Here is a 6,519-nt window from a genome sequence, read left to right as displayed (position 1 = left end):
AAAGTTTATGTTATGATCGTGATGCATGAATCTTTCCATCTTCATTGCATCACCTAGGTCACAAGGAACACAAAGATTGTATTGTACCAAGTCTCTCTTGATGGGAGAATCTATAATACAAATGCCTATTGGAGGGGGGATCGGCTCCACATAGATTCAGTCCTCAATTGTTGTCATGTTCTCTAAACTCTCTCTCTCTCTCTCTTGAAAAATTATTGTTCATGCGAAGTTAATTAAGTACTATGTTTATGTTTCTACCATCAATTAAGTTCACCCTCTATGTTCTATAAGTAATCTCACAAAAAATGCTCTCTTTAATTCTTCTTCCGCTATTCTCAAAGTTCATAGGCCATTTCCATTACTTTGGTATAATAGCATTTGGTTTCTCTTTTCTTTCTTAAGAACAGAGCTCCTTAAGTAGCCTATTAATGGTTGATTTTGTTAACTATATCAGGGTAAGTGGGGTTGGGATCTATTATCGGTTTTGTTGAGCCCACTATGTGGGATATGGTGCACACCTCGAGAGCTTTGGTCTTAATAATGGGTTCTTCTTAGACTTGCCTAGGACTTTACCTTATTGAGCCATAAGAAGTCAGAAAGGAACTATTCTTGGCAATACTGCAATATTAGACCCACTCCACTACTCTCTATAATTAACCAATTCAAGCCGTGGGTGTAGATACTTCAGTGGTGATTTTCAAAGGCTAAGAGGAGTAGCAACTAAGGTTTTGAATTGCCAAATAATACACTAAGTAAACACATAAATTTAATAAAATGGCTGAAAATAACCAAGAGAGTATAATGAACATTGATCACTTTGATTTTCACATAAAATTGCTAATGATGATGTCCCCATGTTTGTCAATTATCTTATTACTAGGTTGCAGCAAGCTATGGGCAACCCTACTTTGCAAGCCGAAGTTACTCATCAACTTCGTGCCTATGGGATTTCCCTTCCTCTCCAAGAGAAGAGAGATCTTAGGAGGCCTCTTGATGAGACCCCCAAAATAAGACTTTCTCCCATACGAGAGGACAAAGAACAAAAAAGTAATGAATTAATAAGTTCCTCTGAAGATGTGGCTCCACAAAGACGACAGTCTAGACGATCACCAACTCCTCCCAAGAGGAAAAGTTCAACCCATAGTCCTTCTCCACATCACTCCAAAAGAAAAGAGAAGAAACAAAGGAAGAAAAGGGCAAGAAAGTGGTCACCCTCTTATCTTTCACCTTCCTCCTCTTCCGACAAAAGCTATGGCTATTCTCCTAGAGAATATAAGAGGGGAGGACATTGCAAACCTTACACTGCATGGCGAAGGTCACAAAATCTCAAGAAGATCAAAGAGGGAGGAAAGAGTATCTCTTTTCTCACCTATGATGGCACCTTTGATGCCACCGACAAAGTATTGGTCTTCATCCAACAGTTTGATGCGGCCTTTGGAGGTGAGGGCTTCACGGAGTCCTTCAAGCTACACAATGTGCATATGCACTTCCAAAAATTGGCTTGTCAATGGTGGGCTAGCCTTCGTGGAAACGGAAAATTCCCAAAGAGATGGAAAAATCTACGAGTTTCCATCATGAAGAAATCCCTTGCAAGCGATGAAAAGAACAAAGTTCTTACCAAATGGTGCAGTTTAAAGCTTCTCTCTCATGAGTCTATCCACAAATATGTAGACAATTTTTGGGATTTACACATCAAGTCTACTATCTTTCAAAAAATAGACTTTGCCAAGCAAAAGCAACAATTCTATGCGGGATTACCTGAAGGGATGTCCAAGTATGTCAACTTTCTACGCCCTAGTTCTATCACCGAAGTAATCCACCACATCATGGTTTCTTTGCGACATTAATTTCCAACAAGGGGCTAGACGAAATGTCAAGCCCATGGAAAACAAAGAAAAAAGTGTTGCAAAGGGAAAAACCAATGCCCAAAATTCTTCCCAAGGCAATTTCAACAACAACAACAACAATCCATCCAAGGAGAAGGGAGTTTACAAAGGTAAAAACAAACTCTCTCTTGAAGAGCTTGAAGATTTTTGCAAGGGTTGTTTTAGCAGCAAGCTAACCCATGTAACATTTTTTAGTAGCTTCATTGTAAAACACTTATTATTTTGATAAATCAAAAATATTGTAACTCCTATTTGATGAGTGGACATTGTAATCTATGAGCTGGAGTTATAAGCTTCCAGATTGTATCAGTTGATCCTTGGTTAGAGCTCCCACATAATTAGTTTTTTACCTAAGAAACCTTGGCTAAGGTATAAAAACCAATTTTGTAAAGTTATTATTAAGTTTTTAGATAAGAAATACATAGCATGAGCTTACGACGCTCTCCTCTCTCCTTCTCCTGCTTTTATATCCCTTGTCGGTTGTCACATTCGATGCCATGTCTTGTGTGTAACCACAGGTAAGAGATCTACGCATTGACCTAAACATATCATGATAAATTGTAGCATTTTACATTGCTGTTGCAGTCTAATTTCATCATAAGTAGGAATTTAAGCTAGGAAATCACAAAGTAAGTATAGGTGGGATATTGGGGCATCATTGCTAAGCATTTAGATGCATTCGGGGTCAAAAACGAGTAGGTCAAAATCTCACTACTACTGTTAATAATCTCATTTTTTGCCACTTATTGAAAGTGAGATTTGAGACCATAAGCATGTGTGATTAGGTCTTATATACTTGTCCTAGAAGTCTCATAGCATGATGTAACGATCATGGTTTGCTTGCCGATTAGCGACTAGCTTTTGATCACTTAATTCATTTGAGTGTAGCTTGTGCTAGATGCGAGTTGTCTATTGTTTTCCAAATTATTGAAAACCTCTTGTAGCCTCTATGCACTAGTCAAGTCAGCTTCATCCCATGGATTGACAATTACGTTCATGGTTCTTGCTATGTCTACAATAAGATAAGAGTGAGGTTAGGAAATCCATCTACATTTGGCACTGAATGCCGAGGACGAGTAGACTTAAACTAGAAAAAACAAGAGCTTCTAGTGTAGTTGTCCTTTAACTTCCTATAGGATCACCTAGAGTTTAACTTTCTCTTTAAAACCGCATAGCGTAAGAGTGTCATTTTTTACTGTGTAGAGGCATCTTGGGAGTAAATTATACTTAGTAAGTACCTTGTAGGATTGTAGGATTAGGTTGGGATTTGATTGACGAACAAGACAAGTCTTAAGATCAATGCTCAGGATACCATAAAAAACAAGAAAACAAATGTTTGTGGACACCTTCCACAACCCAATTGCAGCAGAACCTAGGAGTAGGGTAAGTAGAATCCGAGGTGGGATCTCAAATCATTGCTCACTCTAAAAGAATCATCTGTGAGTTGTTTATGTGAAGTTACAGAATTTCAGGTCTACGCCTTGAACAACATCAAAAGATTGTCAACCACTGAAACTGGCTGGAGATTATGCTCATAAAAGTTGTATGAACCAGTGAATAAGCATAAGGATGCACTTGAGGTAGATTTTCAAGAGTTGGCAAGAACTCAGATTATTTACATTTTCTTGAGAATTTAGGCCAAATTAAGTTTTGACTTGACTTAGAGGTTTAAAACATGTCACAAAAAGACTAACTATTGAAAAAATTACAAAACTGCTCATTTTAGGCTAAAAGGAAATAACCGGAATTATTCACATTTGGCTCAAATTGATCAAGGTTGATACCAGAGTCTCTATGCATGATTACAAACATCTTTTGTGAAGGCTCATAGAGTTTGTATCACAAAACAGACCTTGTTGTAGTCTCTGGGCAAGTTTCACTGAGTTTGATAACTTGGACAAATCTTGTTCAAACTCAGTGAAACTTGCCTAGAGACTACAACAAGGTGTCTATATGAAAAAACAATTCTAAAAAGTGAGAAAATAAAGAGAAGTAAATAATCAAATTATTTAATTTTGAGCCCCAGAGATAAGATTTTGGACTTTTGATCTTGTATACTATTAGAACAACATAATACAAGGCCACTGGTCAAGTTTGGGTTTCATCAGATCCAAATCAATACATGTTAACTCAGTTTCCAGGTTGTAGATTATTCCTTTAGCTCTTTGCAAGGGTACAATCTGGAAATCTCATATGCTGACTCACTTAGCTAATATTGAAGTGATATACATAAACCAATCACAATAGTTAGCAAAAATTGTACAGTCTTTGAGAGAAAACAACTAATTTGGCTAAAACTAACATAGTAACCAGGTTGCAGGCAAAGAATTGGGAGCTTGACAGGAGTTAAAATCAAGTCAAGTGGAAAAACGGATTACAATTCATTCCGCCTATAAGTACTCTATCCAGGGCTTAAGAAGTCTATATGAACCTTAGATCTGGTCGTATATTAGCAAATCAAGGCATACTTGGAGAAAACGCTAGTAGGGTATCCACCAAAGAGAGTGTGAATCAAGGTGATCAATTTTGGGCACTATCTTTGATGAAGTCCCATACACGTGTTCCGTCTCAAAATCTAAAATGTCTTCCCATTTGACTCAGTCAAGAACTAAAACAATAGTGCGATATAAGCACATACTCACCTTTTATAAAACTAACGTCAATGGAGCTCCGATTTACCTGGATCCTAATGAAGAGTATGCCATTTGCACTGATGACCATGACATAGATTTCGAAGAGGAAATCAGGTCAAACAAACAAGGAAAAATGTATATGAATAAAAGCGGGACTCAGTTGTAAAAGTTGAAAATTTTGATGTGATAGAAAAATGGGGGTTTGAATTGAATACAATAATTTCGGATATGGCAGCAAAAGGAGGTCCACCAACTTTACAATTTGGGGGATACGATCAAGTTGATCTGAAACCTTTGAAACAGCTTAGCACTGATAATCCTAGGATTGGAGTATATTGTTGAGAGGATAGAAACATCAAGGATCTTTTATGGACCCCTCATGCCAAACCAAGGCAGCTAACACCTATGAAGATCATCTATATCTTCAAGATCAAGGACAAGGGATCAACAAATCTACCATCTTACCTATGAGGGATTGTTATAGCAATAACTTTGCTATGATGAGTTTTGAGGAGGTAGAACATACCAGATACCAAGGGTATTTTATAAGAGACTTGATATTGGAGCAAGGACTTGATCCTATTCCAAGAGAGGAACTCCATGAGAGATCTTTTGGGAGCAATGTTAAAAAACCCAAACCTACCTCATCACAAAAAAAGAAAGTGACATTAGAGCCAGTGCAGGGCTACATGAGTCACTATTTCCAATAGACTGGTTGAAGGATTCGAGACAAGACCAACTGCCATAATAGTTGGGGATGAGCCAATCAGACGTGTCAAAACAACTGTTTTTTAAAAATGGGTCAAACAATACAGTGGATCTGAGGATCCATGTGATCACTTAGCTAGCTTCAAGCAAGTGCTAAGAGAAAAATGCATAATTGATATCCACACTCAATTTGAAGGATTTGGAATGCTTTTAGAAGGAAAAGCTTTGGCATGGTTCCAAAACATTCCACCAAAAGCAATCATGGATTTAAATACATTAGATCATGGATTTGTAGGTGCATGTTCAAAAATTGGGATTAAACATAATACAGTAGCTCAAATCTATAGCTTCAAACAGAATCAAGGTGAGTTTGTTTGGGATTATGCAACTAGGATGAAGCAATACATTGCAAGATGCCTAGAATTAGAAATACCAGCAGATGAAAGATTAGTGTCATTGTTTTTAGAAGGATTGCTAAACAAATAACTTCGTGCTATAATGTATAGCAAGAAGCATACGACCCTAGAAGAGTGTTTATCAGATGTTATTGACTTGGGCGACAATTCTAATATTTTCAATGAAGAAGATGTCCCTAAGGATACTTAGTGTGAGGAAACAACATCCACAAAACCAGTATCTAGGGGAACAGTTGTTGTAGCACCACTAGCCATAGATTACATGCTCAAAAGGATGAACAAAATGATGAATAATATGTAAAAAGATCCTATGAGAGGACCTAGACAAGGGATACCTCAAGGGGGAAAACCAATTAAGGTGTAGAAATGGTGTTCTATTTAGGTAAATGGACAAACCATGAGACTAATGAGTACTATTACCTACCAAAGTACAATGGAAATGTTCAATATGTGCCTATGAGACCATAAGGACAACCCATGTACAAATATAAGCCTAATATGGCCCCAACACAAAGACCACCGATGAGTATGGAAAGACCAAAACCAGTTTTGGATCAACAACCTCCATTTCCTGGACATAATGGAGTTCCTGTAAAGTACATGCATTCGGAAGGAGTCATAGAGGAGAAAGCACTAGTGCTTGCTATACCTTATGTTGATCCTAGTCCATCTACTGTAATGGTAGAAGAAGAGTGGTATAAATCACATCCACCTTCAATGGAAGAGCCTTTGACTTATGCTACACCAAAGCTTACACCGATGTACTTTGTAGTGATAGTCGTTTTTGGTCTCTTTGTAATTCCCGTAGTGAGCTACCTCACCCTATCAAAATTTGGAGCTACCACCGATGAGATAGGATTTTTTTGTGGACCCCAA

Source organism: Adiantum capillus-veneris, chromosome 11 (assembly GCF_014529385.1).
Source record: "Adiantum capillus-veneris isolate H3 chromosome 11, ASM1452938v2, whole genome shotgun sequence".
NCBI lineage: Eukaryota > Viridiplantae > Streptophyta > Polypodiopsida > Polypodiales > Pteridaceae > Adiantum > Adiantum capillus-veneris.
The sequence above is the reverse complement of the archived record's forward strand: the minus strand, read 5'-3'. Positions refer to the sequence as shown.